This window comes from Vespa velutina, chromosome 3 (genome assembly GCF_912470025.1).
Source record: "Vespa velutina chromosome 3, iVesVel2.1, whole genome shotgun sequence".
Taxonomy (NCBI): domain Eukaryota; kingdom Metazoa; phylum Arthropoda; class Insecta; order Hymenoptera; family Vespidae; genus Vespa; species Vespa velutina.
The window spans coordinates 6,013,499-6,031,269 of NC_062190.1; the positions used below are offsets into that span (position 1 = coordinate 6,013,499).

General features: G+C 31.5%; 1 protein-coding gene and 1 long non-coding RNA gene across 3 annotated transcripts in view; both read right to left on the minus strand.

The window, feature by feature from the left end:
• Nucleotides 1-17,771, minus strand: part of LOC124947822 (cysteine-rich motor neuron 1 protein-like) — a 312,934-nt gene that overhangs the window by 160,875 nt on the left and 134,288 nt on the right. The gene's annotated exons all lie outside the window — the stretch shown is intronic.
• The window catches only part of LOC124947824, a 47,646-nt gene continuing 45,904 nt past the window's right edge, over nucleotides 16,030-17,771 (minus strand). The window contains exon 4 of the long non-coding RNA XR_007100506.1: nucleotides 16,030-17,771. This exon is cut by the window's right edge and continues 437 nt beyond it. This is a non-coding gene — a long non-coding RNA (uncharacterized LOC124947824).

A 17,771-nucleotide genomic window follows, 5' to 3' on the forward strand; every position in this document is an offset into this window, starting at 1 on the left:
ACATATTTCTCTGGAATTTCTATTTTTAAATATATTAGAACTTAAAAGATTCAATCAAAAAAAAAAAAAAAAAGAAAAAAAAGAATTTGATTCCTTTCAAATCTCTATTCTCCCAATACGTTTTTATTCTCCATTTTCCTAGACTCTACAACGAAGGAAGATATTATGTTTCCTCTTTCGTGCGATGCACCTTGCTTCCGTGCATGGAGATGACTCTCGCAGCCGGCGGCCTGCAATCGACGTGTTCCTTCACTTCACTTTTGCGAGATTCAATGCAAGCATCCCTCTGCTTTCTCCGCTCTCGTTCCTCTCTTCTATAGCTTTTCTGCGAGCAGTGACCTCGAGAAAGCCATAGATACACACACATATACACGCAAACACGCATCTCTACACATTCCTGTACAAGTGCATTTATAAAAATGGATAAGCGTATATATATATATATATATATACACACGTTCACATAAGAGTTCTAATAGGATTATGTAACATTAATTGAAAAAAGAGTTAGATAAGTATACCATTGTTGATGATAATAAAAATTGATATTAATAAATATTTTCTTTTTCTTATTTATTTATTTATTTATTTTTCAATATATATCTTAAAAAAGAAGCAAAAAGTAATGAATAAAATTGACCAATCGATTGTTAAAATTGAAAACGATAATATATTTAATTTATTGTATAAAATTATATTAATTTATCTAGCGTTAGACTGATAATTACATCGTACATTTAATAAGCATTAAAACGTTTATGAAATTACATTAAAATAAATAATTTTCAAGTATTTACCATACTTCAGTTAATTCATAATAAATATAATACAGTCACTGACTCGTGGCGGATATACATATATTCACTTACTCGTACATACACGTACAAGTTTCATATATTTTGATCGCGAGACGACGGACTTTTCATGAAGTTTCACGAAATAGGAAGAGAGAGAGAGAGAGGGAGAGAGAGAGAGTGAGAGAGAAAGAGAGAGAGAGAGAGAAAGGAAGGGTATGAGGAAGATAGACTGACTCATGACAAATAATACGGTTTACTTTTCGCGAGGACGACTATTGCAGTTGGTAACCTGGGACATCGTTGAATGAGATAAGAGAAAAGCTAGCAGAAACAGTTCAGAAACTATCCAACTGGCCGGCAGTTTATTTAAATGCCTGTTGCCAACACGATTCTCTTGTGTACGTCGTTTGTCAAGGTGAATCTTTTCTTCAATATTTATTTTTTTCTAAATCGAACGATATTTATTTTCATTTTCTCTTTCTTTTTTTCTTTTTTCCTTTTTATTTATTTATTTATTTTTTTTTTTTTCTCTATAACTATATTATGTATGTTGTGTGTCTGTGCGCTATATATGTATGTATATATGCATGTATATATTTATGTATGTAATATGTAGTGTAATATGTAGAATAATATGTAGTATCTATATGTATGTATTTACGTATGTATGTATGTACGTATATCTCTCTGTTTGTGGTGCGTACATGTGTATATGTGAAAACGATAAGAAGTCGCGTTGCGGTCGTTCAATTGAATGGGAATACCGTCTGCGAATCTTTTTATCGAAATAGCTATCCGATCTTTGAGACAGCTTATTACTTTCGTATAATAACATCGATACGTTAAAAACTATAGTGATGTTAAATGTGTCGTCGTTTTCATTTGACATAGAAATTAATGGATAATAATATTTCCATATGTTTTTTCCTCTTTTTTTTTCTTTTTTTATGCAAATGTTCAAGATTTTTTTGTCATTAATATTTTTCATTTCTTCTTTCTTTCTTTCTTTCTTTCTCTTTTTTTTTTTTCTTCTTTTTCCTTTCTTATTTCACTTTCAAAATTCTTCATTCTATATTCAATAATTGTTAAACGAATCAATATTAATCTACTACGATCTATAACTAATCCCAATGAATAATGAAAGCTACATATACATGTAAATGTAGAGTTAAGCAAATATTGACAAACAATATCTACAGATCGAAAAGATTTCTCAGGCAAACAATCATACTTGAATAAACAATATACTGTACGTATTCCTTCAATAATAACAAACAAATATATATATGAGAATAAAAAAATTTTAAGACATTTATAAAATACGAACGAATTACCATTAAATCAAATATATCTTTTATAACATTGATAATAATAGAGATAATGGTTTAAGTATAACATAGAAAGTAAAACAATAATTGATTAAGTAGAAGAAAAAAAAAATGTGAAAGTATTTGTATTCATTTGAGAGAGAGAGAGAGAGAGAGAGAGAGAGAGAGAGAAAATCATAAAGAAACTCAGTTTATCAGAACTCCATGAATCTCGACCGCTAGAGTTTATTGCGCATGAACTTACTGCCAATCTACATTATCGACTATCATTCAACGAAAAAGATGATATCTATCTGATGATCTCTCTCTCTCTCTCTCTCTCTCTCTCTCTCTCTCTCTCTCTCTCCTTCTCTTACTTCACAAACATATCCAGTGCTTCGCGACAAAAAGAAAGCAATTCAGCTGATGACTACGTCTGAGTCGATGAAAGCGAACTCTCTCTATCTATCTATGTCTCTCGCACTCGTACACTTTTACTATGTGCCTGCTTATCGGCTTTCCAAGTCTTCTCTTGTTAAGCCTATTTCAGTTCTCTCTCTCTCTCTCTCTCTCTCTCTCACTCTCTCTCTTTTTCTCTTTCTCTTTTACTATGTATATATATATATATATATATTCTTTTTCTCTTCTCTCCTATCTCTAGCGAATACTTCCTAAATCAGATTACAGAAGGCTCACCTTTGCCCCGAGAATTGCTTTTCGAAAATAATCGTGACTCGTGAAAACAATGCAAAGATCGGGAGAAAATCGATGCCCCTTGTTTGCCATTATCATTTGGATCTTAGCTTGTTGATTAAGTAACAAAAAAAGGAGAATAAAGTAAAAGCTCAAAATTCAATTACAAAATAATCCAATCCGATTTATCGTATTGGCTTATAACAATTGGTAGAATTCCGATTGTAATCGTAGAATTAATATAGATCTTTTTTGAACATCTTCTTTTTTACTTTTTTCTTTTTCTTTTTTTTTTTTTTTTTTTTCTAATACATACCTAATCGTACTATAATAATTGAATGCTAGAGGCAATGGTTGTACAAACAACAAGGAAGCAATTTAAAGAGTCGGTAAAATGCCCCAAGTAATGTTATTCGCTTTTTTTTTTTCCCCTCTGTCCGACTCCCCTTCCCCATTACTATCCACTCTCCCTACTTTTTGTTCAGAATCGTTAAAGTCCACCCTCGTTATCTCTCGCCCTTTACGCTTCGATCGGTAGCCATATTCTCTCTCTCTCTCTCTCTCTCTTTCTCTTTCTCTTTCTCTCTTCCTTCCTACCGTCTAAATTCTATCTCTAGAAGCTGAGAGAAGAAAGTTTCTTCCGGTATCTCGGATGGTGTTCGATTCGCGATATACAGTATCTGAAACTATCACTTCAAGGGACTTCGGGGATTTGATAAGAAGCTTCGATTTTAGCACGGAAAATAGAACTTGCTACTCTTCTTATCTTTTCGTAGAACGTCGATAAAGTGGGGCGGTAAGGATAGCGCAATAATTTATGATCGGTTAATGCAACAAAAAGAATATTTTGTATACATTTGAAGTTCAGCTTTGTTATCTTTAAAATATTGCTGAGATGTTCGATGAGAGTAACAGTGAGAGAATGAAAATGAGAGAGAGAGAGAGAAAGAAAGAAAGAGAGAGAGAGAGAGAGAGAGAGAGAGAGTAAGTAGGGAGGAAGGGAGCGAGGGAGATTAAAACTCGAATAAACGTACCTTGTAGGACAGTTTAAAGGAAAACAAGATCTTGAAGTCCCTAACGTCGCTTACAAAGTTTTGCTTTTAAAATTTGAAAACTTTTATATAAATTAGATTCTTCAACTTTATAAACATTCTCTCTTTACTTTCTCCTTATAAAAAAAACTACCTTATAAAAAAATTCTTTTTAATCTTGTTGATAGAATTCATATTTCATCTCTTACATAAATAATCATTAGATATTGTGTTATCAAATAATCATTAGATATTGTGTTAAAATTTATGGAAACAAATATAATAATAAGTACGCGCGTAAATGTTAATATATTTTTTATGATTAATATTTCAAAAGTTATAATACTTGAACTGTTGAAAACTAATTATTATTCCTTTTACTTATGTATATATGTATGAATGTATATATATATATATATATATTGTACACATTTTAAATCAAATTTTCGAAACGATAGCAACAAAGTACCGCTTGCGATCAGGATGTAATTTCGTTCGATTCATAAAGAATCGAGTTATATGTGAATGAAAGGACAAACCGAAACAGAGAGAGAAAGAGAGAGAGAGAGAGAGAGAGAGAGAGAGAGAAAGAGAGAGAAATTGCTTCGTTCATACTCTCAATCTTAAAAAAGCGAACCCGTAACGCTTCGCGAGACTCGGCGTGCAGAACGATTCTTATAATCGATCTGTCAAAATGTTTTACGCGCTGTCCAATGGGCGAACAAAGCGAACTTCAAATTATTTTTCCAATTTTCCGATCGCGTTACGTTGCGCAATACACACATATATGTACTACATATATATATATATATATATATATATATATATATATATATGTAGTACATACATACGAAGCTGTTATTTCAACGAAATAACAACAAAATGGATGCCTCGTTCGCAGTGATTTTCTAGCGGCATCGTCAATTAAAAAGTTTCACGTTCCACTTCGTGTTCGACGACAATAAAATGTTCTAACAACATCTGAGAGAACGTAAAAGCTATATTTTTTTCCCCATTTAAGAACTCTCTTTATTCGAGTATATTAATTGCGATAAATAGATCTACATATTATTAAGGAAAATGAAAGAGTATTTAAAGAAAATTCTTTATCTTATTTTAATTCTAATCTTGTGTTATCTCATTCTTAGCCGGAAAATACATTTTTCGTAAAATTTTTTTGTACAGTACTTACATACATACAAAGTATAATTTCAAAAAGAAAATTTATTCCTTTCTTTATCTCGCGTTTCGTCATGGAAGAAAACGCGAAGATAAAATTTCAGAGTTAGTGAAACCAAAAGAGTTGAACTAATTTTACTATATTCGTAGCCGAAATTACATCCCTGTTGTAATCCTCATTAAAATTTCATATTCACTAATTAAATTTAAATCTGAACAAGAGAAAGAGAAAAAGAAAGAAAAGAGAGAGAGAGAGAGAGAGAGAGAGAGAGAGAGAGAGAAAGAGAGAGAGAAATAGGGTTGTTCAATAGCGTTCTCTCCTTTTTTGAATTATTTCAATTTTTCATTAATTTCAAGTTTCAAAATCACCATATTTTTTAAAGAATATAATAATGAATGCATTTTAAAAAGCTCAAATAATGATAATCTTTTTTTCTTTCTTTTTCATCAAAAAATATTATTTGCTTCGAATTATCAAAATCTCTATGTTTGTTAATTCATTCCTACGTTACATCGAGATTTCCGTAATAATTCGATCGATTTCAATTTAGAATTAAATCGATTAACAAGAACCAATAAAGAAAAAAGTATCAACTATAGAAACCTTATCTATTTTTTGAAAAAAGAAAGAGAGAGAAAAAGAGAGAGAAAGAGAGAGAGAAAAAATGGTTGTTAAGAATCATGAATTATATTGTTGTGCGAGAGAACAAATTTTTCCTACGAAAATCGCGAAGAAGCTTTGTTTTCGTAAACAATCTCGAGAGTATCCAAAATTATTAATAACGAAATAAACTTTTGTTAAATAAAATCGTGATAATGATTAAATAATATTAATTAATTCATATAATAAAATCATTTTGTATAAGCTATTAGATAAGATTATTAAAGAATTATTTTATGAATGATTTCAAAAAAGAATAATAAAAATATTTTCAATCGATATCAAGGACGATAATGATCTAAATCATTAGTCAAATAAAGAAAATAAAATCGTATCGTATTTTAAAACGATAAAGAATGTTAAATGAAGAAGAAATATACGTGTTGATTGAAGTAGTCGCATAACATTAACGTCGAACAATTAATTATTTTTAATTAGGCAAACGACGAGGTGTCGACGCTGTGAATGAATTTAACATTCGATTCTTCGAATTCCACGTTTGGCAAGATACAACGACGCGTTTCCATGAGTGTGTCGGTGGTGGTTCCGGGCATTCCCAGAAGGCAGCCGATCGACAAATCACGATGATCGTACATGCCGAGAATCCTTAAACAGTCCCGCGGCCAGCGGTATTTCACTTTCGCTTCCATTATCGAAAGGTAAATGGAGGAACGAGAAAGGGAGAATACAACGGAGGATACGATTTCTCTTGGAATTAGAATCGGTCCCTAGTGCCATACGTAATAGAAAATTTTATTTTACCGCATCTTGACAAACGAGTGGAGCGATACTCGAACGAACTTTTCTGTCTTCTTTAATGATTATTAGTTGACCATTAAAGAACGTGTATTTAACTCTCGATAAAAAAAAAAAAAGAGAAACAAAAATTTTTTTATCGAAGCAAGGAAATGATTGTGACTTACTTTTTTTTCATCTGTTCATTTCTTTTTTTTTTTTTTTTTTTTTTTTTTTTTTTTTTACTCGAACGTAAAAAAAACAAAAAAAGAAACGAGGAAGGAGAAAAAAGACATCGACGATCAATCGTAAAGTTAATTTTTGATTTGAAAAAATGAAAAAAAGACAAAAGTAAAAAGAGAAAAATAGAGAAAGGAAAAAAAAAGAAAAGGGAATAGCTCCTCGGTAAATGAGAAAGATTTAAGTAAGTGTATTATTTTATTTTATTATATTACGTAAGCTCGTTGATGATATTGATCTTAGTAGAAATAATTTCTAACTTGAAAAAAAAGGGAAAAAAATTGCACCTTGAGTAAGGAAGATCGAAAACGTATTTTGTTTTTCGTTTATTTTTTTTCTTTTTTTTTTTTTGTCAATTTGTAAGTTATCTTATACGAAGTTTTATTTATCATTTATATATATATATATATATATATATATATATATATATATATATATATATATATGATCGATCGTAAAAATAATATTCAGCTTGGTTAATCAATTCGAGAAGGATCTATTTTTATTTTCTCCTTTCCTTTCTTTTTTTTTATTTTCAAATATTATTTTTTTCTATTTATTTTTTTCGAAGAACACGCATATATACATCAAACTCTACCATGACGTATTGTAACGTTGACAAAAGTGAAAAAAAAAAAAAAACACGTAAAAGCTTTCCATCCGCCAGAACGTACGTACATACGTACGTGCATACATAGATACATATATTTATACATACATACATACAGGCGTATGTATTTTCAGAACGAACAAAGCGTTTACGAAATAAACGATAAGTGCATTAAAAATGTGTCTCAGTGCGTGTTTACGAGATTTCTGAAAATTTCTCTAAATTTATCGTTCCATCAAATGAAATAAAAGCAGAACGTAGAAAAAACAGAGCTTAACGTCGAACGAAAGATTTATATACTCTTTCTCTCTCTCTCCCTCTCTCTTTCTCTTTCTCTCTCTCTCTCTCTAATTCTTAACGTTACTATTTTATTATTTCTACGTAGTTTTCTCCTCGTTTACGAGTGACTCCGTTGTCATCGATTTAAAGCTTGAGATTGTGCAGCTTCGAGATCCAAAACCATTGCATTTCGAGAATCTCATAAATTTAAAAGTGAAACGACTTTTATATTTAAAAAAATGTTGAAAAAGTGAAATGAAAGAGAGAGAAAGAGAGAAAGAGAGAAAGAGAGAGAGAGAATAAAAATGGAGAAGTTCGTACTATTAAAAAAAGACGAAAGTTTCAAGTGCAATTATACCAACTTGTGACTTCTACACTTCGTTTAACCTCGGCTTTTCATGCCAAAGGAGAGAGAAAAAAGTGTGTGTGTGTGTGTGTATGTGTGTGTGAGAACTGGCTCAAGATTAAAGTGGGACAAATCGGAATAATCTTAGATGCCATGCCTGATGTTTGTCGCAAACGAATGCGGTCTGAACGATCTAGTTTCTCAAATTATTACCACTCGTTGTCCACTGGTTGGAAATACATTTTGAGAAGCTCCCTCTCGTTCTTCTATTCATCATGTTTCGATCAAAACGATAAATATAAGCATTTACAGTTTCACCTTTTAAACCCAGAATTCGTATAACTATCCCTATAATTATACGTATAATTCCCTTGGAGAAAGATTTTCGATGGAATCGTATTATGAGTAATGAATGTTTTCGATTATACAAAAATGAGAAAGGGAAAGAGTTCTGAAAAAAATCGAACAATTAAATGTTATCATAAATCTCGAGGAAAGGATCGAAACGAGAAATGAGATAATACCAAAATGAAATAAAATAAATCAATGAAATGAAATGAAATGAAATGAAATGAAATGAAATGAAATCGATAAAAAAAAGAATCTTTTTATTATTAAGATGAAACGATTGAATCAATGAATCGAATAAAATCAATGAAAGTGTTGTGATTAAAATGAAATGATTAAAACGAATTGAATGAAAGGGAAATGAATGAAAGAAAATGAATAAAAATGAATTGAATCAATGGAAATGAATGAAATGAAAAAAAGGAAAGATTTTTTGCGGTAAAAAATTGTTGATATTTCTGACGTCATTCGTATTCATATTCCGAAGAATTTCTAACGTGGAAAGAAGGAAGAACGGGGAAGAAAAAAGGAGAAAAGGGGAAAAGGAAAAAAAAAGAAAGAAAGAAGGAAAAGAAAAAAAGAAAAAAAAAAAATCAAGAAAGAAATACCTGAGTAATGGCGGCTCATAAATGCGTATCTACGTGTCGCTTCATACTCATAAGAAGATTCTCTCTCTCGCTTATAGAAGTTCCCATCCGGTGAAGCATTGCCATGGCTTACGTCACGAAACTTTTCACATTTCCTTCTGGGTCTCTTTTATCTTCCCCTACTGTCCGCAATAAAACCAATGTCGCGATTCTCTTATCTCCTATATGCGTACGCTCATGCAACTTTATTTTCAAAGTTTGCGTTCCATCGTCAAGTGAACGAGCTTGGATGAAAGTGGAAATATATATATATATATAAAAATAAAAAATTTATAAAAATATTTATAGACTAATAATATTTTTTATTTTTAATACATCAAAAATATGAATAATACAACAATCGTTTATCGTGTGTGTGTATATGTATGTGTATGTATGTGTTGGTATATATAGATATATAGATATATAGTATATAAGTATATATATATATATATGGGCATACATGTAACTATTCAGAATTAGTTTGCGTACCATCGTCGAGTAAACGAGCTCGGATAAAGAAGGAAATATATATATATATATAAAGATTTATAGAAGTATCTATAGATTAATAATGTTTTCTATTTTCAATACATCAAAAATATGGATAATACAAAAATCGTTATACATGTAACTATTCAGAATTTTGCATATTGATCACATATTTTGTAATTTTACACATATTTTCAAAGTTTCCTTTACTCGTCGTGGAATAAACGAAATCGAATGAAGGAAACAAAGAAAATAAATAAATTCATAGAAATATCTATACATTAATCATTTTTGTTCTTTTTCAATACATTAAAAATATGAATAATACAAGAAACATTTATTTTATATATATATATATATATATATATATATATATATATATATATAACTATTCAGAATTTTGCATATTTATTGGGTGTAATTTTATACATTTGGATTTTGATAAAAATTATACATGAAAGTGTTCCGTTAATTTGATTCGTAATAAAAAAAAAAAAAAAAAAAAAAAGAAGAAGAAAAAATACAGTAAAGAAAAAGTTATGAAAACAAAATTTTACCATACAAAAAAAAATTCATATACTACATTCTTTTGATAAGAATTTTTCAATAGAAATGGAACGCGACCGAGAAATCGCTCGAGCTTGTTATCGTTATTTCGAGAGGAAATTCGACGAAATCCGTAACGGTTGGAGAGACTGTGAAGCCGATCGAAGTATATCGTGGAAAAAGAGGATACGTCACGCAAGAAAACTGTTTCTGGCATTGCCAACGTTTCGACCTAGTTCGATGGCCAACGAGATGACCGTATTTTTTATTCCTTTTCTTTTCTTTTTTTTTTTTTTCCTTTCTTTTTTTTTATATACATTTGCTTCCAAACCCATTACTAAATTCGATATTAACTCAAAGGTTTCACATTAATAACGTAAATAAACATTCGATTGCAATTTTACGTGAAATACGTCCAACAAAAAAGAGGAAAAAAAAAAAACAAGAAAAGAAAAAAGAAGAAAAAAAAAAGGAAAAATACGAAATTAAAACGATAAATAAAGTGAACGAATAAATGAATCTATTCGACTGCTTAAGATTGATATATAAAAAAAAAAAAAAAGAAAAGAACAAAAAGAAAAAAAAAGAAGATAAAGTCATTTCATTCTATGTCTCTTCTACGTCGTGGAAAAATATGAGATCATGCTAACTATTATACGTCACGTTAATTATGCTAATTGGTAAACGTAACATTAATTATGCTAATTATTTAAACGTTACGTTATTACACGATACATTAAAAAAAAAAAAAAAAAAAAAAAAAAAAAAAAAAAAGAAAAGATCAATTATATTCTGCGACTAAATAAATAAACGAATAATAAAAAAATAAATAAATAAATAAACAAATAAAAGGAAGAAAACTTTTAATAAAAATTCCTCGTCCGAGCGTTTCCGCGAAGAAAAAGAAAAAAATAAAAAGACTTTCTGAATCGGTTACGTCTGAAAACTATATAGTTTCTTCTATGTCGCCATAGTTGTCGTAGTCGACAAACATTAGTTCCATCCTTTATGTTTTCACGCTCGTAAAAGGCGCGGAACGCGATTTTCATTGGATGTAAAAGTGGCGCTACCGTGGTACCGAGCGAAAACGGAGACAGATAGAGATATAGAGATGCGAACATTCAGAGAAAGAAGAAGGAGAGAGAGAGAGAGAGAGACAGAGAGAGACAGAGACAGAGAGACAGAGACAGAGACAGAGACAGAGAGTAGGACGGATGGTTCGTTGCAGTCGCAGCATCCCGCTAACAAGCGGGTCAGATTTAATGGCCTTGTCTGCTGACGGATATTTAAACGTGCATTAAATGCAATCAGGCGACGTCGGAGATGCATCCGTTTTCACGGATGGGAGAGAACGAACGAATGAGAGAGAGAGAGAGAGAGAGAGAGAGAGAGAATGGATCCCGACTGTGACTAACTGACTGCTCGCTTACTTGACTGCCGTGTCAGAAAATTCGCCAAGGAAGCTCGTCCTCGTAGCAGTACTTAGGACTTAGATAATACTTTATCAACCGAAATCTTCCCTTTCCTTCCCTTCCCATCCCTTCCCATCCCTTCCCATCCCTTCCTATTCTTTTCTTATTTCTTCGTTTCCCAAAGTTTTTTTTTATCCCATATTTTTCTCTAACAACGACCTAACTTCTTTCTTTTTTTCTCTCAATCTCTCTCTCTCAATCTCTCAATCTCTCTCTCTCTCTCTCTCTTTTTCTTTTTTCTGCGTGTTTACGAATAGGTAATTCTCACTTTAATGATTTTGTCATTAATATATGATAATATTGATAAGATGTCTGAGATATTTAAAATTTTTATCTTATGATATTATTTAAAATGGCTTATCATTAATATATGATGTTAATATCGATTAATATATTATTACTATAGTTGTTATAATACATATTTCATAGAAATGACATGTAGAAATCAAGGAACAAGTCTACTCTGAAATGTTCACGTACTAATTAGTAAGTACATTTCCCGACGTTTACACTTGACTCGCTAATGAGGTACTGTTACATCTCTCAACGAAGTAATTAAGAGAACCGTTGACCTTTTCTCCAAGTTTAAGCGAGAATCCACTTGATTTCGAGGATTTTGGCACTCCTTTTATCCATTTGCAAAAAATAAAAATTCTTCGTTCTAATCAAATAAATAAATTCACTCGTATTTAAAAGTTTATCATCATTATTTCAGATTTTTCTTGTATCGTCATCGTGAAATTTCGTGAAATTTCGTCGAAAAAAATTCTATTATATTTTTGACAGGGAAAGGGGATGATCAGGAATAGGATATTAAACGAAACAAGAGTAAAACGGTAAAGGAAAAAAAAAGAAGAAAGAAGGAAACGAAAGAAAAAAATTCAACATATCTCTTTTTACAGTTACAAATCGAGTATCGGTAATAATAATATGGCGCCCATTTGACTTTCATAAAATGCCTGTTTATTCATTCGATTCACGACCTACCGGAGTAAAGATCGACGTAGCCTCTACTCGGCCGTTCCGGCCGCTCGGCGAAACTGGGAATGACGAGAAGATATGACCATTTAAATGCACGTCAGAGTGTACTTGAACTCGACGTTATGTAAGCGCGCACTTGTGTGTTCCGCCGCAAAGAATAAATTAAACGACAGGTACGTAAGCTTACCTCAGTGGTAAACCTCTTAAAGGTTAGAAAAGGCTATGTAAATTCGTTATATACTCCTTTTACTAAGAGACGCGGTTATCTTTAACGAACGAGACCACTCGATAGGGATCGCGTATTTATTCTTACTGACACGAGTAGAAAGAGAGAGAGAGAGAGAGAGAGAGAGAGAGAGAAAAGAAAGAGAGAGAGAGAGAGAGAGAAAAAAAGAAAGAGAGAGAGAGAGAGAGAGAGAGAGAGAAGAAAGAATTCAAACAGGCACTTTCATTAAATGATTTTTGGCTCTTCTTCTTCTTCTTCTTCTTCTTTTTTTTATTCTTTCTCTTTTTTGTTTTTTTTTCTTTTTTTTTTTTTTTTTTGTTTTTTTTTATCCTCGACAAATATCAGATCTGACATGTCTCTCTTTCATGAGTAACGAAAGAAATATAATGGTTAAAAAAAAAGAAAAAAAAAAAAAAGAAAAAGGAATAAGAAAGTACGTAAAAGAAAAAAAAAATGATTATGTTGATTATGTTGATTGTGGAATACATGTTTAAATGGGAACGTTAAAAAAGAAAAAAAAAAGAACTTGCTTTGCTATTTCTCAGTGTGTTCGAAGGAGATAAACATATGGTAATCAAAAAAAAAAAAAAAAAAGAAAAGAAGAAAAAAAAAAGAAAACAGAAAAAATTCTTCAGGATCATCTTTAAGAACGGCCCATGCGAAGAACGAAAAAATAAAATATATTTTTACTTGACGTTTGTACAAGTGTTCCTTATTTTTTTCTTTTTTCTTTTTTTCCTTTTTTTCATTTTTTACCGACGATTAAAAATTGCGAGATGTATGTTTTTTATAAAGCGTAAAAAAGTTACTTTTAAACAGTTGAATCATCCTCTTAATCTCAGACCAAGTAAAACTTTCTCCTCACGGTATCATGCAAATTGTAAAAAAGTTTTCTTGCTTGCTCGAGAACAGCATAATGACTCATGCTTTTTTCTTACTTCTTATTCTTAGTAATTACTTTATGCTACAATCGAAAATATCTCAATATGAGAAAGACAAAAAGAAAGAAAAAAGAAAAAAAAAAAAAAAACAGAAAAGAAAACAAACCAGAATATTCCAACGTTTCTCTTACTTGAAATGCTCGAACTTGTATCTAAATTCCTCTCATTTTTTATGCTCCTTAAATATAAATAACATCAACAAAAGTAACAATAACAAAAACAATAATAATAATAAGAAGAAGAAGAAGAAAAAGAAGAAGAAGAAGAAGAATACCGAATGATACAAACGTCACAAAAAAGGATCAAGAAAAGATCAAAAAGTACACGCCATTGGCAATAGAAATAAATGGCAATGAAAAGAAAAAAAAAAAAAAAAAGAAAACTCGATTATCTGAAAACATTAGGAAAAACACAAGTACGTTCAGGCACAGGCTCCAAAACGAAGTTAAACACGGCAGTATTATTCTTATTGTGTTTAGAATTAAACACGGCAAGAGTATTCTTAATGTGTTTAGAATTAAACACAGCAAGAATAGTCTTGAGAATTCTTACAATAGTCGCACTATTATAGTATGAACTTGGCGTAGTATGAACTATTCGTTTGAGCCAGATCGTGAAAATATCTGAGCGCAAAAAAAAAAAAAAAAAAAAGAGAAAAAGAACAAAAAGAAATTAAAAAGAGAAACAATAATAATAATAATAATAATAATAATAATAATAATAATAATAATAATAATAATAATAATCAATTATATAAGATTCTCAAGAGTTCGATCACATACTCGATTAATGAAATAGGCAATACATGATGCCCATTAACAAGACTGGCGAGAAGTAATTGCTCGTTTCGAGTGCTGCCTTTAAAATGTGACGTTGATTGAGTCAACAATACCGTTCGTCTCGAGGCCGATTCGAGGCAACATCAGAGCCACAACAGCTTTCTTATTTATGACTCTCACGAACGTTGAAAGAAAGAAAGAGAGAAAGGAGGAAGAGAGAGAGAGAGAGAGAGAGAGAGAGAGAGAGAGAACAAACAGTAAAACGGTGACCAAATACAGAGAAACTTCAATTAACGCTCATACGTTTGCTTTCTTGTAATCCAGGAAGAAAACTTGACGTGATTTCTTTAGCGGATAAACGATCCTATTCTTTTGCCTTTTCCATACCGATAAAATTTCAAACTAATACGCTCTCTCAGCCACGTTAAAATCATTACGCTTACGTGAGAAATATGCGATATTATAGTTATTATACGTTATCTCTGTCTCTCTTTCTCTCTCTCTCTCTCTCTCTCTCTCTCTCTCTCTCTCTCTCTCTCTCTCTCTCTCTCTCTCTCTCTCTCTCTCTCTCTCTCTAATGTTTATCATTTATTCTTTTACGTTATCTTTCTATATTGATCAATTTCTCTTCTTTATCTATTTATTAGTTTTGTTATCACTTAATAAATTTTCATATGACTCGTTTTGATTCTTCTTATTTCTTTTTTAATTCTTTGTCTTCTTTTTTTTTCTTCCTTTTATTTTATTTTATTTCTTTTTCCTTTTTTTTTTTTTTTCTTAAATTCTTTTTCTTATCTTTTTCTCAGTTCGATGGGAATAAATCTTGGAACGCTAACGAGGAGAGCACCAGTTTTCATTGTCGTCTCTCTTCTACTCGACCGTGAGATTCCGAGATAAATTTGGCGAGATCGTTAGCTGGCGAATGGTACCAAGCGAAAGAAGGATGAAAAGTTTCTTAGGTTTGTGACGAGAAAAGTCCAGCGTCACACTGGTAACAGTCCAAGTATGCCAACAGCTTCTCGCGTGCTCGAGAATTACAGGAAACGATAAAATACTTTCGCGGAAAGTCCAATCGAACTTTTCCACGATTTTACACGATTTTCTCGTGAGTAGTCGTGTATCTCTCTCTCTCTCTCTCTCTCTCTCTCTCTCTCTCTCTATCTCTCTCTCTCTCTCACCCTCTATATATGATCACTCCTTTTTTTCTCTTCTAGTTTTCTCTCTCTCTGTCTGCCCATCTATCTCTCTCTCTTTCTCTCTCTCCCTTCCGCCCCCCTCCCTCCCTCTATCCTTCTCTCTTTCAATCTTTCTCTATGACCTTCTTGAAAAAGTTTCGCGTTTCGAACGAAATCCACTTCTCACGTAGCCTAAGGCACCTCGTTTCTCGTTGGGCACATTTTTCATCTTTTCCAAGCTACGTCCCACGACACGCCAGCAACTCCCAATCCATCCTCTCCCCCACCCCCTCTCGACCAACCATTTCCTCCTACAGCCTACCTACCACGTATATAAGATCTTTTTATTTTCATTTTAAATTGATTCACGACCTTCTTCTCTATCTTTGGCTCTTATAATACTTCAGAAAGTTTCGGTTTCATTTAAGGAAATGAATTATAGAGTGTCTAGACGTATAAGTCATAAAAACCTATCGAATTTTCTTTCAATTTTCTCATCGTATGTAAGTACTTAAGTTACCTTTAGTATGTCCGTCCGTACGTCCGTTCGTCCGATTATTTTTTATTTATTTTTTTTTTTTTTTTTTTTTTTTACGTAACGCGATAAGGATATAAACGAGCTTCCGTCGTCGTTGTGGTTGTAGTCGTCGCCGTCGTCGTCGTCGTTGTCGTCGTCGTCGTCGTCGTCGTCTTCGTCTTCGTCTTCGTCTTCGTTCTTTTTCCTTCTTTCTTTTTCCTTCTTTCTTTTTCTTCGTCTTCTCGTTTTCTTTTCTCATTTGCGATTCCCTTGACGTATCCCTACCACGCTTTCATCGATCGTTCCTACGATCGTTTCGTAAGCGGAATAAATTTCTCGCGAGAATACAATGCCGATTTGGATTATATTGTATTTGAGAAATTGATCTATCTGATTCTACGTTCATTACGTTTATATATACGTACATTTACGTTGATTATTACAACCAAATAATAATCGTTACAATATGTTAACGTGAAAGAGAAATTTATTCGAGATGAAAATTCATATTATTCGATCAAAGAAATTATATTCTTGTCTCTGTCATTTTATACAATGTCAAATGAAACAACGACGCTATTAAATTTATAATAACAAAAGGAAAAAAAAATTTATTATCAAAAATCAAATTAATCGAAATTATCGATCTCTCTCTCTCTCTCTCTCTCTCTCTCTCTCTTTTCTTCATCTTCTTTTCTTTTGTCGCCCAAAGAAAACAATAAGACGTAATTTTTTGTCGTGTATAAAAATAAAAAAGAAAAAAAAAGAGAACAAGAAAAATTATCTAATGCAAATCTTATAACTATTGTTACATTAAATATTATATACGTGTATAAAATTATTATAATTTTCGCGAATATATGCCGAAGATCTATTTTGTGACAAAACAATGAAATAAAATAGATAGATGGACGTGAATGTCTATTATAGAAGGTTGAACATATCGCGTGTCCTTCTCTCTCTCTCTCTCTCTTTCTCTCTCTCTCTCTCTCTTTCTCTCTTTCGAACTAACAACGAGAATTGAATAGTACACGGTGAAGTTGAGAAAAACAGAAGATCAATCGTAATATCGAACAAAATTCACTCGAGTTAGAATGTACGTCTTGTTCTGGCTTATTCTGCAAAAACAAATGTGCATTCTCTGTGCATTTCTATTTTAACAAACAATAGGCAGGAATATGTATCAAGTCGTCTTAGTAACTGAAGAAACGATAATCCAACGAACACTCGTACACATGTAATATTACCGGTTGAATTGAATAAGACGATGACGATGGATAGACGTAGTAGGCCTCGTAACATTAATACAAGAGACGACGACACGTACAACAACTCGTATTATTATCGACCAATGTTTCTATCTCGCTTCAAATGCAAAGTGAATTTCTATCGTCTATAGTAACAAAGAGATGCAAGGACAACAACAACAAAAGGGTCTTTTATTCCATCGTCGACTCTCTTGTCCCAATCCCGTTTTAATCTAATTATATCAAAAAAAAAAAAAAAAAAAAAAAAACATCCGGAACAATAAAATCTCTGTTGATTATTTTTCTTTCTTTAAAAATTTCATTTTCTTTTTTCTTCATTTTCTTTTATTTTTTTCTTTCCTTCTTTTTAATTTTAATTTTTCGCACTGTATGAGATAACCATTGATACGATGGTAGATAATTAGTGTGTTTTCATATTTCTTTTTTTTTTTTTCTTTTTCTTTTTTTTTCTGAGAATTCTTAAGTCACCATTTATGTAACACTTTTTATATTCAGCCAAGAATAACAATCAGATATAATTGA